At 56.0% G+C, this 25,105-nt stretch overlaps 1 protein-coding gene across 2 annotated transcripts in view; it reads right to left on the bottom strand.

Moving 5' to 3' along the window:
* The window catches only part of FRMPD3 (FERM and PDZ domain containing 3), a 63,613-nt gene that overhangs the window by 36,880 nt on the left and 1,628 nt on the right, over window positions 1-25,105 (bottom strand). For both annotated transcript variants that reach the window (XM_040614647.1, XM_040614646.1), the window contains exons 2-3: window positions 2,084-2,237; window positions 371-524 (exon numbers count right to left, since the gene is read on the bottom strand). The gene's annotated coding sequence lies outside the window, so the exon portion shown is untranslated. The remainder of the gene's footprint in view (window positions 1-370; window positions 525-2,083; window positions 2,238-25,105) is intronic.

Genomic DNA, 25,105 nt, shown 5'->3' with positions numbered 1-25,105 from the left:
GAAGAGGGACTGTGATGGGGCCCCTAAAACCAGCCTGACATGGGGCAGGGAGCTGGCACTGCACAAGAACTGGAGGGCACCTGTGGAAGGAGGTTTAGCACATGGAGAAGGCAGGACTTTGCCATCCAAAAGCACCCCTGGTGCTTGCCGCCATAGGATGCTGGGGAGGCTGAAAATTCAACTGGGTGCGAAAAGCAACTTCCAGCTACTAAAGCCAGAAGCCTCCAAAACTCCCATGCTATAGTATGCCATATTTTGGGAGAATTTACACCAAGAAGAGTCTGATCGGGATGAACCCTCTCCCTCAATATGCGGTGGGGCTAAGGACCTAGGCCCACCTTTCCAGCATGACGATGGGGTGAGTACCCACCTGCGTGTGTCAGGCCACTGGCACAGGCTCCCTGAGGTGCACGTGAGCGTGGCAGAGGTAGGACCCTGCTTGCAGGTGCCCAAACGTGCTGCCGGGTGCCTTCAGGAGGCAGCAGAGCTCCAGGGCAGGCGCGATGCTGCGGGGTGTTGGGTACCTATGGGAGTGAAGGATGCTGAGGGTGAGGTTATGAAGACCTTCAGGGCGTTCACGCTCGCAGCCCAGCTGTGCCCCACACACTGGGGAAGGGCTGGGTGCTGTGCAACCTGTCTGAATGCCCCCAAAAGACAGCAGTTGCCTCATTTGTGGGGGTTTCCATGCTGTTACAGACACCACTCTCCTATAAATGTGAATTGGTTTTTGCCGGGGGCTCCCACTGTTTTCTCCTCCAATTTTCCCTGATGATTTTTGGCAGTTTAAGGCATTTTTGTACTCCCCAGCTGGAAAAGCTACCTTGTCAAGAAGAATCATAGATCATAGCATCATTTAGGTTGGAAAAGACCTTTAAGATCAAGTCCAGCCATTAACACCGGATTGCCATGTCCACCACTAAGCCATGTCCCTAAGCACTGCATCTGCACATTTTGTAAACACCTCCAGGGATGGTAATTCCACCACCTCCCTGGGCAGCCTGTTCCAATGCTTGACACCCTTTTGGTGAAGAAATTTTTCCTAATATTCCACCTAAGCCTCCCCTGGCACAACTCGAGGCCGTTTCCCCTTGTCCTGTTGCTCGTTACCTGGGGGAACAGACCGACCCCCCTGCCTACAGCCCCTGCCAGGGAGCTGCAGAGAGCGGTCAGGGCCCCCCTGAGCCTCCTCCTCTCCAGACCAGCCCCCCCAGTCCCCTCAGCCGCCCCCCATCAGCCTCGTGCCCCAGCCCCTTCCCCAGCCCCTGCCCGGCTCTGGACACGCTCCAGCCCCTCCACGTCCCCCTGGCAGTGAGGGGCCCAAAGCTGAACACAGGATTCGAGGGGCGGCCTCACCAGGGCCCAGCACAGGGGGACGGGCACTGCCCTGGCCCTGCTGGCCACACTGTTCCTGACACCAGCCAGGCTGCTGCTGGCCCCCGTGGCCACCCGGGCACAGGGCTGGCTCCTGCCCAGCCGGCCCAGCCAGCCCCCCCAGCCCCTTTCCCGCCGGGCACCTTCCCAGCCCCCTGCCCCAGCCTGCAGCGCTGCCTGGGGCTGTTGTGCCCCACGGGCAGGGCCCGGCACGGAGCCGGGTTGAACCTCACACAACCGGCCTGGGCCCCTCGCCCGGCCTGCCCAGACCCCCTGCAGGGCCTCCTGCCCCCCAGCAGGTCAAAGCAAAATCCTTCAGCAACAGGATGAGGCCCAGAGGGCTCACGCTTCTGCCTTACCCAGCAGCGGGCAGGGGAGCCGCTATCCTGGGGCTCTGGGCAAAACTGAGCTGGGCTGCAGACCCTGGGCTGGAGGGGGACATGGGACAGGCAGGGCTTCCCTTGCAAGGCTCTAAAAAATCTGCCTGCAGTGAGAGAGGGATGGCGAGTGGAAACACTGTCTCCTCTCTAGTGTGTTGAGCACATGCCCTGAGCATGGGCTGCAAAGTCACACCACAGAACAATATTTTTAGGGTATCTTTATTTCCCTTCGGTGATGCCCAAGTGGCTGGACATTAATCTAGGACTTGGGAGAAACTGTTTTCCAGCCCCTGCTCTTCTACTGTCCGCTGCAGTGACCGCAGGTACATTACCTTGGTCCTCTCCTCTGTGGCGCTCCACTGGTGTCAGCGGGCAGGAGCCCCCTCACCCCACCAGGGCAGGGCTGGGGAAGACGTTACAGACTCGGAGGATTTTTTATCTCTGCCAGGTCCATAGGAATACAGTAAACAGACAGTCAACAGCCGGCTAAAATGAGATGAACACATAAGAGGATTAATCAGAGATAAGGAGTGATGGAATAAAATTTGCAGCGCTTTTCTCCCTTATTTGTGTGACACTTCAGCTGCGTGGCAGGGGCTTGGAGTGACAGCAATTCCCCACCACAGCCTGGCCACTCTGCTGCTCCGTTACTGCTGCTGATCGAACCACCCAGCTCCTGTGTTCCCTGATTTTAATCCAGGGACCTTGTATTAACTTTTTTTTCTGGTGGTGCTGGAAAAAAACATTCTTTGCTCCACAGGGAGGAGGGGGCTTACACCAGGTGATGGGTGCCAGCCCCAGGTGCTCCTGCTGCTCTCATGCTGGTACAGGCAGCTTGAGCCCAACCCAAGCCTTTCCTGCAAGAGACCTGAAATGCACAGTGTGTCCCCAGAGCCTCGTGCTCTTTGGGGACAGGCTCTGACTGCTGCATGGCGTGGCAGCTCCTCTCCAGAGGCGAGGCAGCAGGAGCATGGCTCCCTCCACGCCTGCCTGAACACCAGGTGAGGGACACTGTAGCTGCCCACCTTGCTCCGAAGGACTTTCAGGAGGAGAAATATATTGCTGCACACGAAGTCCAGAGGAGAGTTAAATAAAGGAGGGAGAGTAACAGATCCTTTACATCCCATTAGTGAGAGGGCACAGTCTGCATCCCCTCCCAGTCAGTGGTGAGGAAGATTCAGAGAGGCTGTCAGCCCCTCTCCCCCAGAGCCACAGAAAGAGGCTTGAAAATCCAATCAAGCACTTTCCTTTGGGCCCTCATGAATCCCAGGACTTTCACTATGGATTTACAGAGAGCAATTTGCTCAGCTGATGACTTGCTGGAGGTTTTCAGGACTGCTATCTCCACCCAGCGCACAGCAAAGCAGAGTGGGGAAGGGGCCTGGGGGAAGGGATGCCAATGAAGGAGGCAGGACCACAGAAGCGACAGCAACATCCTCAGCCCAGACAGCTGTGGGACAGCCCCCGTGTGCAGAAGGACTCAGTGAACTCATCTAGCACCTCCCAATGTGGTCCAGTGACCCACAGCTCAGCCCTACCAGCCTGTCCAGGGCCAGAGCTCAACTTGGCATAGAGGTGGCAAATCCTGGAGCATTTCTGGCAGCACAACGTTGGCCAGAAGGTCCCCCAGGACACAATAGAGCTGGCCCACGAGCCTGCCTGCGTGGCAGCAGGGACTCTCACCAAGCCCCTGATACTGTCACCAGCCTCGACTGGACTACACAGGAACCTGCTCATGGGAGATGACAAACACAGCATCACTGCGTCCCCCTCCACCCCTGTCTTTTCTGGGACCCCTTTCCAAGCTCTAAGGCTTAGTAAAGCTCTTGAGCTGATGCCAGATAACAACAAAAACCATTAAAAAAACCAACCAAACAAACAGCAAAGCAGCAGAGAGCGCCTTTGAATGCAATGCTTTCAGCCTGGGGCTGCCGCCTTTCTAGCACAGAGGCTTAATTTATACTTCTTTATAATCTCTTTATAACCTGCTCTGAGCTCTGCTGCCTGTGCCAGCATGCTCCCGGGGGTGCAGGGTGAGGAGGGGACTCTGCAAGCTGCAGCGAGCGGGCTTCTGAGTGCTGCACACTTCTAGGTAGCCAGGCCTATATTTAGAGGCACACCCACCCACACATAACTCTCTTTTCTACACGTGTGTGTACAAACGTTGCACCAAACCAGCAGCCTCGGGAGACGGCGTCTCTCTGTTTGTTGACAAGAGGCACGTGCGTCTCACCAGCCCCACGCCTTCTCGCTCACAAGTCATCTGAAGGCCCTTGCCTGGGGAAATGGCACGAGCATGGGGATGCGAAGCTGCTCCTGCAGCAGCATGACCTGACACGCGTGCCCCAGGGTCCCTGCGGGATGCATGCAAGCACGCTTCCCCATGAGATGCAGGCAGCTGGGGTCCCAGTGGGATGAACGCACCTGGGGTTCTCATAGGATGCATGCATGCATGTATGGTCCCCAGTGGGATGCCAGCACCTGGGGTCCCTGTGGGATGCAGGCGTGCACAGTTTCCCATAGGACACAGACAGGGGTGCTGGGAACACCAAAGGGACCTTCCTTCTACCAGGCCAAATGCCACCCAAGAGCTACCACCTGCTGATGGCACAAATCCCTGCTGGTCACCCACCAGGCTGCTTGCCCACTGGCACACAGGCCCCACGCTCTGCCAGGGCTCCCAGGCAGCACCCAAGGTTGCACTCACCTGGCTGTTGCGGAAGAAGGAGCACAGATGCCAGTGCAGCCTTTTGGTTCCCGGTGTACCAGATGGGACCAAATTACCACCAAGACCGAGATGCTCGTTACCCACATGCTGAGCGGGTGCCCCCCACTGCCAGCAGCTTGGCTCTGCCCGTGCCAGCCGGTGATGCTCTGCAGGGCCACTGCGCTCCACATGCACAATAGCATTTGGAAAGCATTGGTAATGGCAAAAACCCACCCCAACAGGTTTCGAAACCACACTAAACTATTTATAAATCATCGATGTAGCGAGTTTGCCTCCCCTGCCAGTTGAGGGGAAGAACAGCTCAGGCTGCTGCTGGCAGGTGAGCAGCGATGACCTCAAACAGAGCCGGCATGCCAGCCATGTCCCACGTGTGGCTCCTGATAAGAGATGCCAGTGTGGCTGCTGCTGAAGGTATGGTAATGCTCGCAGGCATCTATGCACCGAGCTACATAGCAGCAGACCTCAGCAGTCCTGCTGCATAAGAATCTGATGATTTTCTGAGTTCCTGCTGTAGTAATTAGTTTGATCAGCCCATGCAAATCAGTTTCTATTTGAAACCAGCCTTATTTAATAGGATCTGCTCAGTATTTGCCTCCTGAAGTTTTCACACAGATCAATCTTCCTCATTTCAGGTGTGAAAAGCAGCTGGGGCAGGGAATGGTTTCACCTGCCCTGGCACAACACCCAGCTCAGCACTCGCCAGCAATTTCTTGTCTTCATTTCTCACACGTGACTTGATGTTGTTTCCAGAAACAAAGGAGCTTAGGCTCTGAAAACCCATCTCCTCTGGCAATGGATTGCGTTGTTAGATCATTCCAGTCATTTAGAGGAGCATTCAGATAACCAAATTTACACAATTTAGCCCTTGGTGTCAGTGGGTTCAGAAGAAGAGCCCCTCCACCGTGGCCTATTTTGAGTATGCAAATCAACCGCACACAAGGAGATTCATTTTGTAAAGTGCAAGCTGGAAGAGCAATGCCAGTTCTCATCCGTTTCTGTCTGACATTTTATCTAATAGGCTATTCATTTGCCCCAGCATCCCTAGCAGCAGTCACAACCACCTCTTAAACCTCTGGAGTCCCAACACCTCGGTGGGATTTAACCCCTCTGATCCCCCTGGAAGCACTTGTTCTCTGCCTGGCAGTTAATGAGCCCTCCAGGCAGGGGTTCCCCTGGCAGCCGTGTCCTGGAGGAGGCTGATCCCATTAGCAGTGGTGAAGCTGTTACAACAGCAACCTGCCCGCGCTGCTCAATGCCACGTCCCCGGCGCTGGCTCCAGGAGCCCTTGGACACAGCGCCAGTATCTTCCAGCACTGACTGATAACTCCAAATGGACAGAGAACCCCCAAACCTCATCCCATAGGCCTGATCCTTCCAGGGATGCAGAAGCCTGAACCCTCTTTGAGCTGTTGGGACAGGGGTCCCCTGAACTCTTTAGGGAGCCTGGGCTGGAGCCCAAGCCAACGCGTGCTGACTGGGTTTGTGCTGCACAGACCTCCCCCAGCCCCGTGGGCCCGGGACCCTGGTTTTGCCGCACTGTACCCTGAGATAGGCACAAGTGAGTGAAACCCCTTGGGGACACACACAGGTCTGCTCCGAGCCCCTGCCCAGGGTCCAGGACCCCTCTTGCTGTTTGTGCTGCTTGGGCTTGTCCTGCTTCCTCCTACCACTCTTCTGTTCATCTCCAGAGCCCTGATCCAGTGCTCCCAGCTGATCTGCAGAGGCTTTAGCTCACTGTCCACCAGGTGGGACTCCACATCTCAGCCCCAGCCAAGGCAGATACAGGGAGCGGGTATCGGAGGCTGTGCTCCCAGTGCTCCCAAACCAGGCTCATGCAGGGCGGATCCTAAGTTTAAATGAGCTTTGCTGAGGGGAAAAACCTCAGCAGGTTTTATATATCAGTAAGAGTGCCTCAGCCTTGCAGAGAAGGGGACAGCAGGGAGGGAGGCGGGCAGCAGGGCAAGACCCTTTCTCTGGGAAGGGAGAGTGGTTTGAAGCAGCCAGCCGCCCTCCGAGACCACAACCGGCACGGCTCTCCCCACCAGCTGCACTACTCTCCTCTTTTTTTGTTTCCCCCTCTCCTTTTCTCCAATTTATCTTTCTGACATGTTCAATGATGCTCCTGCAGACTGAAAACAACAGAGATAAGAGTTTCAGCCACGGCAATTTTGGAGTTGAATCAAAGCTAAAATAACCTAGGCACAGAGCAGCTGAGAAAAGAAAACTCGGTGAGGGGGGACAGAGCAGTGCAGGTGCTCTGTGCCCCTCCGCAGCTCTGACAGCCTGGCTGGCTGGCATGGGGGACAGCAAGTCCCACCACCTTGGAGCTCAGTGTGTCTCAGTCTCCTCTCCTTGTCTACCATCCCCTTCTGGCCCTGGCGGCATCATTTCTCCCCTCCCATGGATGCAAGCCCTCATCCCAGTGCAAAGCCAGCCCTTGCAGCTGCAGCGGAGTATGTACCTGCTTGCCCGGCATGCCGGCTCCATGCCTTGCATAGCAAGCACCAGCTTTTGTTTTCCTGACCTTATAGCCCTGCAGAGCAACCCAAATCTTCCAGGCAGGGATATTTTCCCCCCTACAGATGCTACTTTGCTGTTATGTGAAGGAGCTGTGAGGGAGGGATGAACACACAGACAGGTGGGGAGAGGTGGATGAGCTGATTTCTGCTGAGTGAGTATTGTAACTAGGACCAAGACACAATCCTCAGCATGACTCAGCCTGGAAACACATGCTGCTTCCCAGCTCCACCACAGGGACTGGTGCATCCTCATCACTCAGCCACCAGGCCACAAGAGAATGGCCCACAGCTGTCACCCCAGCACCCATCCCAAATGCATTTCATGGTCAGGACAGGTAGAGCCAGGCAGCTCCTGAGATGTGGACAGGCTGTGCATGCTGAAAGGCAGTTGGGCAAAACAAGGGTTGATGGTCTGCAGGACGAGCTGTGCGTTGCTGACACATTGCTCAGTCTCTCACAGACCTCCTGAAAGCAGCTGTCAGAGCCTGTCTTGTTCCAGCTCCCTGCCTCTCCAGACATGCCAGTAATTCTGCTTTACCGGGCATGTTCCCAGTTTGATTCTGAGAGTGAAAGGGTTTGAACCCACCGGCAGCCTCACTGCTCTTGGAGAGCACCCTGTGGAGCCGAGAAATGGAAGGCAATGGGACCACAAGCATCCCTCCAGGCTGGTCCATGATGGCACCTCATGCCCCTGAGCTCTTGCCAGGGGGACAGTGTACAGGACACTACTCACATCCTGGGTCAAGTTCAGGAGACTGGGGAACACAGCAATATGTCCTTTTGCTCCTGCATTTTACGGGTGAAACTCTACATCCAGTTCCAGGGTTAACTGTGGGGGAGGGCAGGAGTTGCCTCGAGTGTTTTCTCTGAGTGAGCCTCAAGTGAGCATCTCTAGCCCCTTCCTTCTTAAAGCAGCGCCCTGAGCCTGGCAGGGGTGAGTGGCTACCCCAGCCCCAAGGAGCCAATACCATCCCCACCTGCTCCCCAGGCAGGGCATCGGGAGCACTGTATGCTGTGGCAGCCATGGCTCGCTCCAGGGGATGCAGAACCCCTTGCTGGGGCTGGGCAGGGGTGAGCCCCGGAGCAGGGCATGGCAATGCTTAGCTCCTGCCAGAGCCCTGAATCTTCTAAGGGAGGTGCTTGGCATCTCCTTGGACCAGCGGGATGTTAAACCTCATCTCCTCTCCATCCTCCCCCCAGCCAGCTCCATCTCTCTGGAGGATAAAGCCCAGTGCCAATTAATGTGGGGCTGAACATCTTCCTGAGGACGTGAAAATAAAACCACAGCCCTTCTCATTCCTTAAACACTGGGGGAAAGAGTTACCCATGATGCCTGTTCACGATAAATGCTGTAGTGCGGAAGCCAAAGAGTGACAGCTCTGAAGATGGCACGTCAGCTCCGGCTGTCCCGGGAGGACCTGTCAAACTGCTACACAGCATTAGCTGCAACACATTACCGCACAGCGCCCTGCAACCTGCGCTGACACGGGGCTGTGCACCCCTGCTGTGCCACAGCACCCAGAGCCCCCAGCATGTGGGAGTGCTGCCTCCCCTCCATTACCTCTCCGGGCAGCCCCCTAGCCAAGGGGTGCTGGCCACCACTTTTGCCACCTGGCCCCTTGCATCACTTCTCCTGCAGCAGTATGCCCACAGTCTGCTGCCCACAGGCTTTGTAGACCATGATGGGCTGAGGGGATCAGGCTGAAACAAGCAACTGGCTGCCACCTGGAGCTGGGGCTGGCATGGGGGGCAGGGGGCTAGGCTTACGTGTACAGCAAGGAGAGTGACGGACGTCCCATGTGATGGCCCTGGGCCACCTCACACCCACACGGCAACAGCCCTCCAGGAACACATCCCCAGTGAAGAAAGTGGTGGTGGCACAGACAGCTCAGGATGGGGCAAGATGCCTCCCCAGGCTAAGTCCCCTGGGATGCAGCCCGGCTCCCCATCCCCATCCCCTCCCTCGCCACACGCGACCTGCCCCTGTCAGCGCCCTCAAGCAGCTACAGCGTGAAGCAAACAGATCTGCCTACAGCACCGCTGCTTTACTTCCACCAAGGGGAACTGAAACAAACCCATTTTGGTGGAACCAGCTGCCGGGCAGTGGCCAAGCCTCGGGGGAGGTGGCACAGCCCAGGACAGCAACAGTGGCTCCCTAAACCACCAGGCCCGTTCACACCAGCCGAGTTAGCATCCGAAGGGCTTTGCAGAGCCAGTATCTAAGCTGCTCCTCATCTGCAAGCAAAACCACTGCCCGTGGTCTCCACAGCTGTCACCTTGGCACTTTTGGTGAATGACAATTTGTAGCTGCTGGCGGGAATACATCAGATGACTTCGTCTGTCCTGAGTCAGAAGAAGCGGGAGAGCTGAAGCTTGGCCTTGGGAGCTCACCGCCCCTTTCTCTGCTTGCCCAGATTGATGCTTTGAGGCAGTGACCAGCTCCGGGCAGCTAAGGCCAGGGTTAAGCATCCCTGGCTGTTTGTGCACCAGCTGGGCTGTGAACAGCACAAAGGGCAGCTGCAGTCCCACAAGGCCAGGCCAGGAACGTCTCTCCCTGACACTCTTAGTTTGGCCGAGAGCACCAAAATCACTTCCCAGAGGCGTGGACAAGGAGCCATCAGCCCCTGCTGCCTCCTCAGCGAGCTCCAGGCACAGCTTCTCCCATTTCCTACTTCACTGTCCAGATTAAATTCCTCCTGCTAGCCTATAAAAAAGGTAATCAAAATAAAAACAACAACAACAAACGCTCTCAGCTGATGAGCCGGTTGGTTCTTAATACCTCCTGGCTGCCAGCAGCTTATTGTCATGGGGAGACAGGAGCTACAAGCTCTGTACTGGGGCTAGGATGGACATCCATCTGGGAAAGCTGGGGGGCTCCCGGGGCAAGGAATGGGAAGAGACAGGTTGGGAGTTCAGCTCCAGCCCCAGGGTTCAGGAATGACTGCAGCAGTAGCCAAGCTCTCACCAGAGGCAATGTTTTTCATAATAGCCCTACTCAGTGAAGCATGAAGGATGGAAGGCCACCAGGATGGGTGGAAGGAAGGCCACCAACCCAAAGGGCACCCTGGGAGAAGGTCAGTCACAGCTCCCCATACTCTTCCAACTCAGAAAGCCACCTGCCAGGCAGAGGTGGCCTGGGAGGGAGGCGCATGCAAGACCTCAGGAAAGAGGAGCTGGGCTCCAGGCCCACCACCTTGGTGCTAAATCCACACAAAACAGCCTCCCACCGGCCTGTTAACAGGCTCTCTGCAAGCATGGGAAGGGGTTGCAATGAGGTTAGAGGGGAGCAGGCAGTTTGCCTGGCTCCAGGGGAAGGTGGCTAGCACAGACCTCACCTTGCTGAACATGCTGGGATGCTCTGGGACTGTCGGCATTCAGCCAGCCAGCTCCTCCGAGCCGCAGGAGCAGGGAGCCTCCGGTCACGCCTGACCACTGGCAGGGAGCCGCACAGGTGCCGGGGAGCAAGGAGAGCTCATGGGCTTCCCCTGATTGTGCTCAACCACAAAACCCATTATTCCTTGTTGCAGTTAACAAGGAGAGAAAAAGCCCTCTGATCAAAAGCATCTGCAAATCCTGGAGCCAGCGCCCACGACAGAGGAAGGAGAAGCAGATCTGGAGGCATGGCTCCCTGCCAGCCTGTTGCACACTGGGGATGGACTACGCAGCAGTGCTTTTGGTAATGACAGGTGGCATCACAAATTTGCAGGACAGAGATGCTCCCAAGTCCTTGGCCACCTTCTTACAGGCTCACCAGTGCTGCTGCTGCAGATGTAGTGGTCAAGGTATACCAGAGGCTACAGGCAGTAAGAGGCTCAGGGTCTAGGGGCAGTACTGACTGAGAGATGCTCCCCAGTCTCCTCGGAGCTGCGGCTGGGGGCATCACTTACACCCTGTGCAGGACCAGGAGATCAGAGACCTATCTAGCCCAGCTCCTTCAAGGACAAACAGGAGCAGGGCTCTGCAGCCAAATCACGCAGGGGCTGGGGGAGACTCACAGGTGATATACTCGGCCTTTGCTCTTCACATAAAGCAGAGCAATCCCTGGGGAAGCAGCCTGTGCTGAAGCTTGGGTAACAAACTGCCATCTTGTCAGCAGAGGAGCCTGCAGGAGCTCTGGTTAGCACACGTGAAGTTCAAGCCATTTCCACAAGGACCTTCTGTTGAACAGAAGTGCCAGGTGAAGGAGCAAGTGTTGAGATGCTGTCATCTCAAACAGGCCTGGGAGACAGACCTTCCCCACGTGCCACGGGCTCTCCAGCTGGATGCCAGCATGATTCCTCCTGACCACACAACCCAGCCTCGCTTTATTTATTGGTCCTTTTATACCCACACACAGTGGCTCACACATGCCAGCATCCCTGCTGATGCCTCATTTGCAAGAATATTGCTGGGGGCAGGTAAACACAGGCGAGTTATTAGCGTCAGTGTTAGCAGAGACTATCTAACTTGGATCTCATCCTGAGTGAACACGTAGCAAGGGAAGGCATTGCCATAAAGAGATCTCCTCTGAAGGGCTGAGACAAAGCAAACCCCGGCATCCTCGTGTTACAGAGCCAAGGGATGGAAGCTGACACCAGAGCATCCAGCTTCCCTCACACAGCCACAAGTTCTTTCTCCCTCCCTGGAGGAACCCACAGCTCTGGGATGGCCCAACTCTGAGGAACACTCCCTTTCCCTTCCCCAGCTCAGGCCTGGGTTCCTTCTGGGATTAGAGGATCTTGACTGAGGAAAGCACTTAAAAAAAAATAAATCAGGATTTTATTGCTGTTAAGCATTAGTGAGGCACATGCTGTACTGTGTTGGCTGCGATTGTACAGACCCCCAGGTTGATGACAACAGCTAGCAAGGTGGGGATGCTGCTTGCAAGATCTCTTCTCTGTGTCCCCACCCCAGGTAGGACCAGGTATCTAATGCCTTCTCAGAAGTGTCTCTATAATCAGCAGGGTTACAGCAGGAGCAGACCCAGGGCTCTTCTGCTTGAGTTCTCTGTACAACCAGTGAAAAGAGGAGTCTCACGAGAGCTGCACGGAGGTGACACGGCAGCAGCCAGGAGGAGAATTAGCAGCTGCTCCACGCACGGAATACAATTCCCATTAAAGGGAGGAAAGAAAAAACAGCAAAGCACAAAAAACCAACTGAGCATCTAACCACTTCAAAGCATCCTCTGTCTAACCTGAAGAAAGGATGCTCTGCCAGCGAGAGCCCACAGCCTGGGAGATGCTTCCACTGCAGCCTCCCCCCACCCCGCATCCCATCACCCACCCTGCTCCTGAGATGGTAACAATCTGCTTCCCAGGGGGGCTTGCAGAAACCTCCATGGAATCTCTGAGGCAAGGTGTTGGGTGCAAATACAATAAAAAAAACTCATGTGGGAGGTATCACCTGCCTCTCCCTGGAAGGAATAAAAGCGGGGGGTTTACAGGGTGTGGGGGGAACGCTGCCGCAGTGTCCCAGCACCCCAGGCTCACCCGGCCCCGTTGTTTGGCTGCCTGGGGATGGGGGGACCTCTGCCAAAGCTGGATGCTGAGGCCAGGTGGGAGCTGCCAGGAGGAGGCCATGGATTGCACCGCAGCCAAGCCCCTGTGTCCCACGCAGCCAGCCCCTGCCACCAGAGCACTTCTGCAGGGAGAAGGACCGGGAGAGGGGCCATGAGGGGCTGTTAACCAGGTATCCTGCTAATGGGAAAGGGAATTAAAGGCTTCCCAGAGAGACCAGCACTGGGATCCGGATTTAGGAGCACTGCTCCTTGGAGACTGCAAAGACAATGCAAACTCCTGGGGGATTAAACCTGAAGAGGATATCAAACTAGCAGGGAGAGAGGAGAGGCCGGCACCGCAGGAGGGACAGCAATTACAGAATTACCTGCCGGCCTTCAGGAGGATAAATGACATGAGATTTTATACAGATAAACCGAGAGTTATTACAGCCAGGGAGAGGTGCCGGGGCAGCAGCAGCCTCTGCTATCTGTCTGATAGCAGCACAGAAGCAAGGCCTGGAGGGTAAAGCAGGAGATAAAGAGGAGCTGAGGTTGCACGGCAGAGCCACACTGGGAGCGCTGCTGGTGCAGGGGAGCAGGGACAGACGCAGCACCCTGCTCCTGCCCGGAGAAGTGGGGGGGGGTGGGGGGGGGTGGCACAGCTCAGCAGGCACTGAGATGGGTGCTGCGAGAAACCTCAGCCCCTGCTTAGCAGTCAGGTCAGGCAGCACCAACACTGCCTGGGTGCCTGGAAGAGGAGGTGCCGTTTTTCCTCTTGCGGTCAGAGAGCACAGGGATGGTTTGACCTCTGCACTGCAGGCCAGGCTGGTTTCTGTGTGGCCGCTCGTCCCAGACCCACAGGCATCCCAGGACCTGCAGACAGCACACATGGGCTTTGCAACAGCAAGACACAGAAATAATTCAAGACCAGAACAGGCTCTGTTTCCCCACGCTTAATGGGTAGCAAACCTAAGAGCCAGCTTGCAAGCCCGCAGAGAGCTGGCTGCCAGCCTCTCTTCTCTGGGGCTGTGGATGGCTGAGCCCTTGGAGCTGGGCATTTCCCTTGCTCACCGCCACATCCCAGCCAGCAGGCAGTCACCTCCTCACGGCCTTTCCAACCTTTGCTAATGCTGGGCAAGACCAGGCTTTGCTGCTTTCTGCTCCAACACAGGCTGCTGGGTTTGCCACCCCAGGCACAGGGGTCTTGCCCCCCCGCCAGCCACTTCCCTGCTCTCCTTGACAGGAGGGCGAGCGTGCATGCCCTGCCCTGGCCCTGGGACCAGGACCCCCGGGTTCCCCGTTCCACTGTTGCCGTTCAGAGACATCTCCTCAGTCTCTTGGAAACGCTGCCGCGTGGGAGCCGCCACTCGGGGAGTGAGTCACGCTGCCAGGCGGGCGAGGGCGGCACGCAGGCATGCCAGGCACCGGCCACCGCTTGCCCCCCAAGACCCCCGCTCCCCTGAGTGCTGCACCATGATGGCACGGGGCAGAAAGCCAGGGTGTCCCCATGGAGCAGCATCTCCCGCTGGGTGAAAGCTCCACACCTCCAGTCCTGCTCCGCTGCTCCTGTAGCTGCTAAAGCACTGAAAAGCATTTTCCAGCAGCTGCTTTTCCATGCCATGGCATCAGGGAGAGAGGGAGCAGCCACGGGAAGGCAGCTCCTGCAGAGACAGACACTGTGTCCCACTGCGTGGAGGCATGCGGTGTGAGAAAATACACACACACACACACCCCCAGCTCAGAGGCTCTGGGGCTAAGGGGAAACTGAGGCACGGGGTGAGGAGGGGACTGGCAGCAGGAGGTCACTGATGGTGCAGAAGCCCGTGGGCAAAAGGCTCCCCTGAGCCTCCCTGCCCCAGATGAGATGTCCCCTGAGCAGCAGGGCAGCAGGCCAGACACCCCTCCTTGGGGACAACCTCCTCACAAGCTCCCCAAAAACCGATGGGATGACAAGCACCTGTGCTGAAAGGGAGCGATTACCACAAACTACAGATTATGCAAATACCTTGGTTACCAAAACGATGCTCCCTGAATGCTGAGTAGGAAAGAAAAGAGCAGCAGAGAACGAAAATTTGTTTAGCCAAGAGCTGCATCACATCTCTTCAAAGTGCCAAGAGGCAGAGAGGGACCTCTGTGGGCAGAGGGGCTTTAAGAGACCACCGCAGCCACGGTCAGTGGTCATACCAGGGGCACAGATGCCCCTTAGCGTTTCCCCTTCCTCCCAAAGCACTTCAGAGCCGTTACTATCGCTCCCTTGGAAGAACAAGAAAACTGAGGCACAGAAGGAGAAGGCACCTGGCCAGTGAGACCCAGCATATGGAGACAGGGAAGAGGTTGAGGTGCAGCTGCCAGGATGCCCCAAGCAGTACAAGGAGCAGGACACCCTGCTGCTTCCCATTCCCCACCAGTGCTCCTGGGCAGCTGGTGTTCGCTGCTGTGGTGTGATGGGTTGGACTTGCTAGAGTAAGCTTTGTGTGGAGTGAAGGTGTTGAGAGAGGCAAAGAGCACATGGCTGGAGAAAAAAATCATGATGAGGGCTATCTGGGATGGGCTGGGATGGAACCAGCCACCATAGCAAGGAGGAGCCTGGTTAGGGGAGGGCTAAGGGGGGGTCCTGTGAGTCTTGATTCAACAGGCAGGGGCTGCACTGCCTCAGCACACGCTCCCTGGCACGCAGGTAATGGTTTTCTCCAGGCGTGACGTTACCGACTCAAGAGGAGCGGGGCTCAGCATGCCACCCACTGCTGCACAGCCCTGGCCAGGCCATGCTCCTCTGCTCTGGGTTTCTTCCAGCCTCATTTGCTGCCACAGTGGGTCAGTTTTGCAACCCCAAGCCCTCGAGTGGGCTGTGTAGCCGGTGTCAGAGCCACAAGGGTGAGCATGGCTATGCCACTGCTGAGAGCAGAGTGGGCCACAGGCGTGATGCCATCCTCGGTGACAGAGGACCCTGACAGTCGTTTCAGCCTTGCAAGCAAAGCAGCTTTGGAAGGATCAAGTGCTGATTTGGAAGGATGGAGGGGGATGCACACACGACAAAGGCCATAAGGCAGTACAGCATTGGTGACACTGTTTCATGCCTGGCCACCATGTTTCCCCAGGTGCAAGGTAGGTCTAACAGGGACAGCTGCCATGCCATTACCACAAAGCATCCCTCAGTGGGAACAACCGCTTCTCACAATGTCACTAGAGCCACCAGAACCTCACATGGGACTGAGCTCCCGGCACACTGCTCCCTGCCCTGCATACACTCGCCTGCCTGGCAGTAGTCACTTGCCAAGTCCCACTGACTTTGCACGGGGAGGAAGGACAACTCATGACGCAGTAAATGCCAGCAGAGCCATCCTGGCGATGCAATGCTATTTCCTATCCCCGTGAAGCAGAGAAGCCATAAGTCAGCGGAAATGCTCTCTGCATCGTCCTCACACGCACTGACGCCAGGCAGATTTACAGTAGCAGCACAGACACTGCCATGGTCCAGCAGCCCAGCATCCCCTCCTGCAGCCAGAGGCAGGAAGAACTCCCCAGTGCGAATGTCTCTGTGGACAGCACCAGTGACCCCCTCCCACTGCCACACTGTCTGGCCAGAGATAATGAAGCATCTCCTTCAGTGCTCCAGGGCGGGTGGGGACCCAGATTTTGCACAGTCCACTTTGTGGACTTCATGGACTTTGCAAAATCTGGGTCCCCACCCACTCTGGAGTACTGGAGGAGATGCTGGACGCCAGCAGACGGCCAGACCCTGTTCAGCCGCTCCTGATGGCCTGGCAGTCTCAGCACATGTGACCCTGCACTGCAAGGCAGCCCTTCACATTCCCAGTCCTGTGGGAAGATCCTGCCTTCCCTCCCCTTGTCACAGCCCCATTTTGGTGCCTTTCCAGCACAGCCTGTTTGCAAACAGCCTGGTGCAGCTACTGGATGTGTAGGTAGTATCACCTGTAGACCAGTGCCACTGCTTGCCCAGGAGATATGTGGCTCCTGCTGCTGCTGCCATGGTGGGGGTGGCTGCCCCGGGGGCCAGCAGGGCAGAGCCCAACCCAACCGGCATCAGGAAGAGCTGCGAAGTCAGCTGAGCCTTTTCCATCTCCAGGGTGAAACACCTGCCTGAGGATCAGGACCACGACAGCAGCTTCCTTTTCAAATCCATCTCCAGACTTTTGAGTGCCCCAACAATATTTCCAGAATCCAGGAGTCTCTTCCCATGTCCAGGGAGAGATGGATCTCACTCCCAGCTGCCCTGCAAGCCCCCCACCTTACTGCCCAGAACCTTCTCAACCACACCTTGCCCTTGGGCAGGTCTCCTCCCATCACAGAAAGCCCTGTTTGGCCCCTTAGCACTCCTGCAATGCCAGCATTTCCTCACAACAACATATGCATTGGATTTGGTTTTGATCAGCAAAAAAACCCCTCCTTATCTCCACACCATCCTGAGCTCACACCACCTTGGTAGAGAGAGAAAATTAAATTTGTGGACAAGGTGAAAAAAGCCAAATGCCTCCTGCTACATATAACCACGTCAAACGTCACAGGTGCTTTGCAGATCCCCCATCACACCAGCAATCCCACCTGCTACTGTTAGAGCTCCTGACTTCTCTCAGCTCTGTCTTACTCTTTCCCAAAATCAAGCTCTGCTGGGGGAGCAAGGGGCTTGCTGGAGGTGCCTGTCCACCCAGCAGGACTAACCTGTTTCTACCCACTTCAGGTGGAACAAGTCTGGCCTCGACTGCTACACAATGCTGGGGACCAAGTGACCAGGTGGCAGCACCTGGTCTCTCACCCCTCCCAGCCAGCACCCCACTCCTGCCTGCTTCAGCATCCTGCAAGCTGTTCCACCACCTTCCTTTCCCCCAGCATCCCAGACCTGTTGCTGTGGCATCCCTGCATCCAAACCACCGGATGGGTTTGAGGAGTTGCCGCCGAGCCTTTATCTTAACATAGAGCCTCAACACACCAGCTACGGGCAACCGAAGGCAGCAAGGGTGGCAGATCCGCCTGTAGTATTGCTGGTGCTGTGAGAGCAGGACACTGCTCCAGCACGCTGGCACTGCAGGGCTTCACACCAGAGATGGCTTATGGAGGAGTGTGCGGGTCTGTCTGGTGGGATCAGAGCTCCAGCCTCTGGCGCAGACAAGGCGGACTTGTTCCTGACTGCCTGTCACCTCCCAGCCACGCTCAAAGGGTTTAGTTTTGGGGATCAGAGCTCACATCCTGATGAGCCCTGCTATGGGGTCCCTCCTCCCTCGGGCTCAGGTTCCTGGGAGCTCAGAAGACCTGGAAGGAGCCCTGCTGATGCTGCTGGCCTCTCCCACTGATGCCAGCCAGCCACATGGAAGTATCCCAGCACTCCTCCCCATGCTTTTGCTGATGAGGATGAAGGCAGAGATCTTCCTCCTATGCCTCCTCCCATGAACACACAGCAATGCTACAGGGGCTTTCTGCAGACACCCAAATCCCTCAGCTGCCCACACATCACCCATCTCCCCAGGCCAACAAGCTACAGCCTGTATTTTCGCTGCCCTCAGGAAAAACAGCTCAGGCATTCAGGCAGTAAGATTCCCCTGGGTTGTATCTGAACTTTCCCAGGCAGCATCAGGGTCCTCTGGAGATGTTTGGGGATTCTTACTGCCAGCCCACTTAAAAGACACCCATCGCTTATATGACAAAGAGCTGCTAGATCACACCTGGTCCCTGGCCAGAGCGCAGTGCCGGCTCTCTGCCCCTGGGATGGGAGAGGCTTGCACGGGGCTGGAGAGCAGCCAGCCCTGGTAGATACCATCCAGACACCATCTCAGGTTTTCCCCAGAGAGACCTGGGTCCGACGCCAGTAGCTGGGAGGAGGGATGCGACAGCCAAGGCAGGCTGGTTGTACACGCTGATGGCAGCATGCTCCTGCTGAACTCCTGGCCCACCTCCCACCAGCACCACAATAGCCACCTGGGACCACGGGCAGCAGCAGAAGGGGCATTTCCAGCTCGTGCTTTTAAAGCAATGGAGAGAGCAACCTCCAAACCGCTCCCCATGGGTGGACAGATTGCTTCAAATGCCTGCGGAACAGTGCCTTCCCGCTGCTTGCTCCACCCCAACACAACACTGCGTGGTAACTCTCAGTACTGACCAGTCCATGGTCCTCACATGGGCAAGCCACTCCATTGCAGCCCAAAATCAACAGCAGCAAGCAACCAAAAAGATGAAGAGAGGGGGATGGATGATCAAAGGTGGGTGCAGACAGCGACAGAAGCAGGCACAGGGTGCAAGGGAGCATTGAAACAGTGGAAATAAATTGCAGCAGAGCAAGGGAATAGGACCTGAAAGCAGCAGCTAAGCCTCCAGAGAGGAGAAAGAGCAGGGCACGGACTGAGGCTGGGTATCTGCACAGAGAGACAGACCTACCTGATCCACTCAGTGCCCTTTTCTCAGACAAGCAGAGCACTCACCGTAGGCTACGCCACAGCCAGGCAATGCCAGGGAACAGATCTGTTCAAGAAAGGTCTCTAAGCTGGATGGACGCCTGAGACACACCTTTCTGGGGGCAGGAACCACATCTTCTGCATCCTCTGCACCTGTTCCAGCACCCAGCTGAAGAGCTGGCAGGACAGCGGTTGCCCCGTACCCAGCCCACCCGCAGCACCCGTGGTAGCAGGGCTGCCTGCTGTCCTGCTGGCCCTCCATAGGCATCTCAGCTGAGGTGAGCCTCCAGATTTGTTACAGCACTTACAATATGAGTGATGGCAGGAGGATACTGGCTACACCACATTGGCTGCCCTTCCCACATCCTTTTTAGCATCGCTCCTTTTAATAACTCCAGTTAATATTACATGCCTCTGTCAAGAGTCCTTTTAGACCAGCAGCCTCCGAGTTGCTTGGAAACTGTTTGCTGCAGCGACCGAAAGCCGCTGTTGAGAGGGCTCGACGCCAGCCTGCTTCCCGGCCCCCCAGCACCAGAAACCCAGCAGAACAACCGTGCTCCCTTTCCTGGCATCTGCTGGGAGCCGCAGGAAGCGGAGGTGAGATGGGAACACCTCTGACATGCACCAGGGAAGAGAGAGCCAGGAAAGGCTCGGGGACCATGGGGCTTGTTGGAGGACTCTGAGATCTCACGGCTGCGTTTCAAAACACTCCTAGCCAGAGGGTGAGGGCCAGCTCCCAGATCAGTGTTCATGGAAAACATGCTTGGCCCCGCAAGATATACTTGGCCAAATCTGGACACTGAATTCAACCCCCAAGAAGTGAGAGAGAGGGGTTTGCTATATGGGCAAGTCTCTGTGCCACCTTAATGATGAAGTCGTTTACCAACAGCTCCGTAATACTCTATGAATAATTAGGTATCTCTTCCAATTTATGCCTTACCATAAAACGCTGCTACAGTTTTGGAGACAGTACTTTTTTTTTTTTTTATACTGTAGCAATGACAAAAAGAATATTTTATTGCAGGAATGGCAGTGTAAGTATATTTATCCATTGGCCAGGATTCTGTGGTATACTTCCCTCTCTAATGGCTGTATAAACACACATACATCCCAGATTTATACCCAGATTTTTCCATACTTTGCTTTTTAATTTACATAATATGTGAAAATTTCTATATAAAATGGAGAAGAGCACAGAGCCGCTCCTGCCAACCCGCCCGCTGAATTCAGCGCTCCCCGTCTCGCACCACTCCCGTTTCCCCGTGGTGACAGTGCTCCAGGGATCCCACAACCACTTCTGGGATCCTACGTTTTAGCTCGGCACTGCCAGGGAGAAGGAAGGTCAAGGGCAAGGTGGGCAAGGACCCCAGGGCCAGCTCAGCACGGGAATCCCCAGCTGCAGAAATGTGAGGGGAGCAGGTTCTGCCAACACTGGTGAAATGTATCTCCAACATGATCCCACTGGCACCTTCCTCCATTGCCCCAGTGAAGCTCTGCCTTTTTTTTTTTCTTCTCCAAAAAATATTGTGGAATTAGAAGTCTGATTGATATGAATATGTAACAACGCTGCTTTATTAATAGCAGCTACATTATCAGTTCACTCCCTGCTATTGGCAGGAGATCTGGGACAATATGTGGTTTGAAAACTAAAGAGAAACGCTGCCTGCAAAGGCAGCGGCAGTGAGATAATTTCATTCCTTTTCCCGGTGAGCAGGCCAGGCTGACACAAACATGATGGTCACTGATGCATTGCCATTGCTCTTTCTGCCCGGTTGCGGGAGCAGGCATTAGGATGGCTCCATGGCACGGATGGTCCTGAGCACACCATGCAGCCATCTGCAAAAGGATTTGCAGCCAGTGACCCCAGTGCAGGCAGTGAGGTGCTCCCTCTTCAAGCCAGGGAGCACCACAGTCAGCTTTAACCTCTGCAAATTGAGGTCATTCAGTACAGAGCATCACGTAAATCTCCCTGGCATGGGTAATAAACTCCCTTTGCAGTTTGCTTTCCATACTCCCCCCATCACCACCCTGGAGGCTTAAATGAAAACAAGATTACAAAGGAGATTGGATTGGACATATTTCTGGTGTGCTATTTTAGCTGTAAATTATGCCAGCTTCATAAAACCCCAACTGTTCTTTCCCGAGATCCCTGCATAGATTGGCTTGCTAAAATCAGACGACCCGGCGTTCGCAGCGAGCAGGCATTGTCTAGAAAAACATTTATGGGGTCCAAACAGTAGCAAGATGGTATAGTGCTACATACATGTATACACACACACACATATATGCACATACACATAGGCTTGACAGCATCCAAGAACTTTCCATGCCTGTTGATTAGCTAAACAGTGACACACACGCTCAGGTCTTCCAAGCCCCTATCCACTGTGCTTCGACAATCTGACCCTGTGGATCAGCTGTGCTGTTTCAGCTGCCTGTGCCACGCAGCTGACGCTTTCCTCAGCCTTAGCTAATCCCAGGAGAGAGCAAAGCATCAGGCAGCGTGGTCTCAAGCAAGGCTGGATGCAAGGTACGGGACACGGGGCCACACTCTATCGTGCTGCATGGAGTGAGTGTGAACTGGCACACATGGCAAGGTGAGCGACGCTTGCTGCTGTGGCGGCTGCAGGGCTCCCAGCCCCGGGCAAGGCTGGGGAGTAGGGCTCTGCAGCACCAATGCAAAATGGCCACAGTCTGAACTTTGCTACAGCAAACCTGGCAAGAGGTTTTACAATTCCTCTCACGAGCATCACTGCACCTTGGCTGTGCTCCACGACCCTGGAGGACAGAGCAGCCAGGCTCCCAGCACACACTGCTGCTTCAGAAAGAGTCTAGCGGCACTGCCCAAAACTGAAAGGACGCCAGTTTGATTTACACTCAGCTCCAGTCCCCGGCCCCTCTCCTACAGTGCTGCCAAAACCCGCTCCCCCCCGCGTTAGGGGCTGCCACCACACCGTGCTGCCTGCGCTACGAAGGTGCGCGCAGTGCAGGCAGCTAGGCAACAGGGACCTTGAGCAGAGTGCCACCACTCCGGCTGCTGCAAGCACCCTGCCACCTCCGAGGGACAAGAACCGCTCTGAGCCCCGAGGAGATGATGCTGGCGAAGCCCCCACAGCCCACGGGAGCCCTCCTCCACCCGCTCCCCGTTACCTGGAGGGAGACGGCTCGAGAGCAGCGGCACACTTTGCCTTTCCCCGAGCAGACACGGCAGCGAGCCGTCTCCCCTGCACACTCCCACGGCTCCACCTGCTCGGAGCCGAGCCAGGTCCCACCGCGCTTCCCGCATGCGTCGGCTTACAGCCCGCACCACCAGCCCGGGGAGCGGCAAAAAATGAAACCCTCTCTGGCAGGATGGGTCCAACCTGTCTCACCCATCCTCCTCTCCAACCAGCCCCTCCAGGCAATGCTACAGCTGACATCATTTTGCACGTCTATCCCGAGTCTCCCACATGAGGAATCCCTGCAGGGTCAGCGACCTTTGAGACCACCACACAATTTATGGGCAGGCATCTGCATGTCTTCTCCTACAGAAGGGTAAAGCATCCTACCTGTGAACGAAGAGGCAATGCAAGCTGGCAGATGGGTTTGCATCGCAGCGTCACACATTAGGAAGAAAGGGGAAGAAGCTCAAGAGTGGCCAAGGCAGCACAGTAATGCTGGACAGATGTGAAAGGGTTTGTACCCAAAGACCCTGGGGTGCCTCACTTTGCTCTCCTATGGGGAGCTGCATCTCCCTCATGTGGACACACACACACATCCCCGCCTGCGACAAGCCATCTCCGCACGCTACACTGTGCCTTTCACCACTGGGACCTGGCACGAGGCTTGTCTGCATGTGTATGTATCTATCAATACAAAACCAGGCTTCCTAGGCAATCAATAATGCTATTTAAGAGATAAATCTCACTATTGACTGGCTGCTGAGGCCAGCTCCTGATTAATTTAAAAGAGAGAGAGAGAATGGCGAGGGAGCTCAGAAGTGTTCCAAACGTCACTGGGCATCAGTCCTGTGTGCTCAGGCTGTGCAGGCAGGGATGGGTTGGGCTGGGGATGGATTGGGCTGTCTGCCTCCAGGTTACAACAGGACAGGGCTGCACAGGGACTCATCTACTGAGAACGCAACTCCACCCCCAAACCCCTCTATGACCTGAGCTGGATCTCTTCCAGCCCAGCAGGGACCACAAGGTATGGCTAGGCAGAGACACTGATTTTTACACAGCTGAGGATCCGTGCATGCTTGGGGAAGAAAAGGCCCATCTGTGAATGTGTGCAAGCACCTGCTGTGCCATGCATAAATTAAAACTGGACATCGCGTTCCCCGAGTCCAGCTGTGGCTGTGCCAGATTTGAGGCTCCTCTACCATCCCACACCCAGCCTTGGTGTTTTGATCATCACGTTGAGTGGGCCGAAGGGGCTTGTTGGCTGCCAAGCCTTCAGAGGCAGCTCCTGGCCACCATGTCTCTGTCCTGGCTGCAGGAGAAGTCTCTGCTGTGGTGCACGTAGTGTCTCCCCCAGCCCACATGCAGCTCTCCATTTTCAGGAAAGGACAAGTCCCACCAGAACAGGCAGGGCAGGGGATGAGCAGAGCTCACCCAGCCTCGCAGGGTAAGACTGCGACGGAGCCACCCCTCTCCACCCGTGGGGGAGGCTCACCTCCCTCCTCCTGTTGCAGGCTCCGAGACATCACCCAGTGATGCCATGGCTGAGCCCTGGGAGGGGAAGGTGGCATCAAAAACCATCTCAGCCCCGGGAGATTTGGGCTGCTTTCTGCCCCATGGCACGAGATGGGGGCAGCCCTGCGGCCACGGGCCCCCGTGACGGTGGTGGGCGCATTCAGTAGCAGACCCCCAGACAATCCGAGCGTTGTTCCAGCCAGGCTGGTGGCTCCTCAAGGCAGCAGCCAACTTGATCATTATATAAACACTTTTTTCACTACAGAAACATGGTACATGTGGGCTGGAGCTGCCCTGGCAAACGACACCAAACTCACAGGTACAAATCATGAGAGCAGCTTGATTTCAGTGGGAGGGGGGAAGGACTGGTGCTAAGGCAGAGCTGAGGACTTGCTCCTTCAGTGCCAGGGAGCAGCCACCAAGAAACCATAAAAGCATCTCCCTGGTATCTCAGGGCTGCAACTGGAGGCAAAATCCCAGCTCTGCAGAGCCATGGCCAACTCCCAGAGCCCTGCGTCCCGCTCACCCTCAGCATGGTCAGCTCCCACCAGCTCAGGTGGTGAAGCAAAGCACGAAGGTGGCTGGTGCAAACAAGCGCTTTATCTCCCGGCTGCTTCCTACTCAGGGACTTCTCCTGTGCTTTATGCTTTTAGGCTTCAGTTCAGAACACAAACTGGCTTACTTCAAGACAGAAATGAGCTCCAGAGCTTGCTACAAGCACACCATTGTTGACTGCAAGCATCAGGCCACATTCCTGCCTCAGGAAGCTTGAGGCCAATGGGTCCCTTTCCACCCTAAGTCATTGGGTAGCACCTCTTCCCTTCCCCAGCCATATCTCTAGCACCCGGCTCCTTGGCTTACAGAGAGTGGGACTAAGCTTGAGCCCATTTCAGCTGCATCCCCAGTGTGCTCCCCCCACCTGCCATTGTAGAAAGAGGATGTGGTTCTGCATCTGCTCCACAGGCCCTTCCTTAACAAGTGATCCCAATTCCCCTGTGCTGGGAAAGCCTCCCAGGAAGCTGAGTCAGCTGCTGGCAATCAGCAGCATTGGCCCCCAGAAAGGGATCAAGGACTGCACACTGGGACAAGCTGCAACAGCCGGGGCTGCTGCAGGGGCAGCCCTTGGTGCCAGTGGTGCTGAGGCCCTGGGAAGAGGCAGAAGACATGCTCTGACCGTGAGGCACCGGTGGCTTAGTGCTACCCATGCTGGAGCACCCAGCCAGCAGCACCCTGTACCCCCTTCACAGGTGGGTCCTGCAGTACCTGCCCACCACAGTGCTGAAGTTGGGGCTTCCAGGCAGTGCTGCAGCACAACAGTGGCTGTTGCTATGCCAATCAAGCAGGCAGCCGGCACACTGAACTGCCAAACCAGGACAGCAGTCATGCTACTGGAGACTTACCCATGCCAGGGTGCCCTGGCGGGGGCTGCTTTCCCTCTGGGTTCCTGCAGCAGCATCACACAGCCCAAGGAGAGCCTGCTGCTCTCGCCGATGCCCTCACCAAGCACTCCTTGGTGCACGCAGCCCCCGAGCCCGCTCCCCGCCCCACTGCAGC

The sequence above is a fragment of the Falco naumanni genome, chromosome 14, assembly GCF_017639655.2.
Source record: "Falco naumanni isolate bFalNau1 chromosome 14, bFalNau1.pat, whole genome shotgun sequence".
Classification (NCBI taxonomy): Eukaryota; Metazoa; Chordata; class Aves; order Falconiformes; family Falconidae; genus Falco; species Falco naumanni.
The sequence above is the reverse complement of the archived record's forward strand: the minus strand, read 5'-3'. Positions and strand labels throughout refer to the sequence as shown.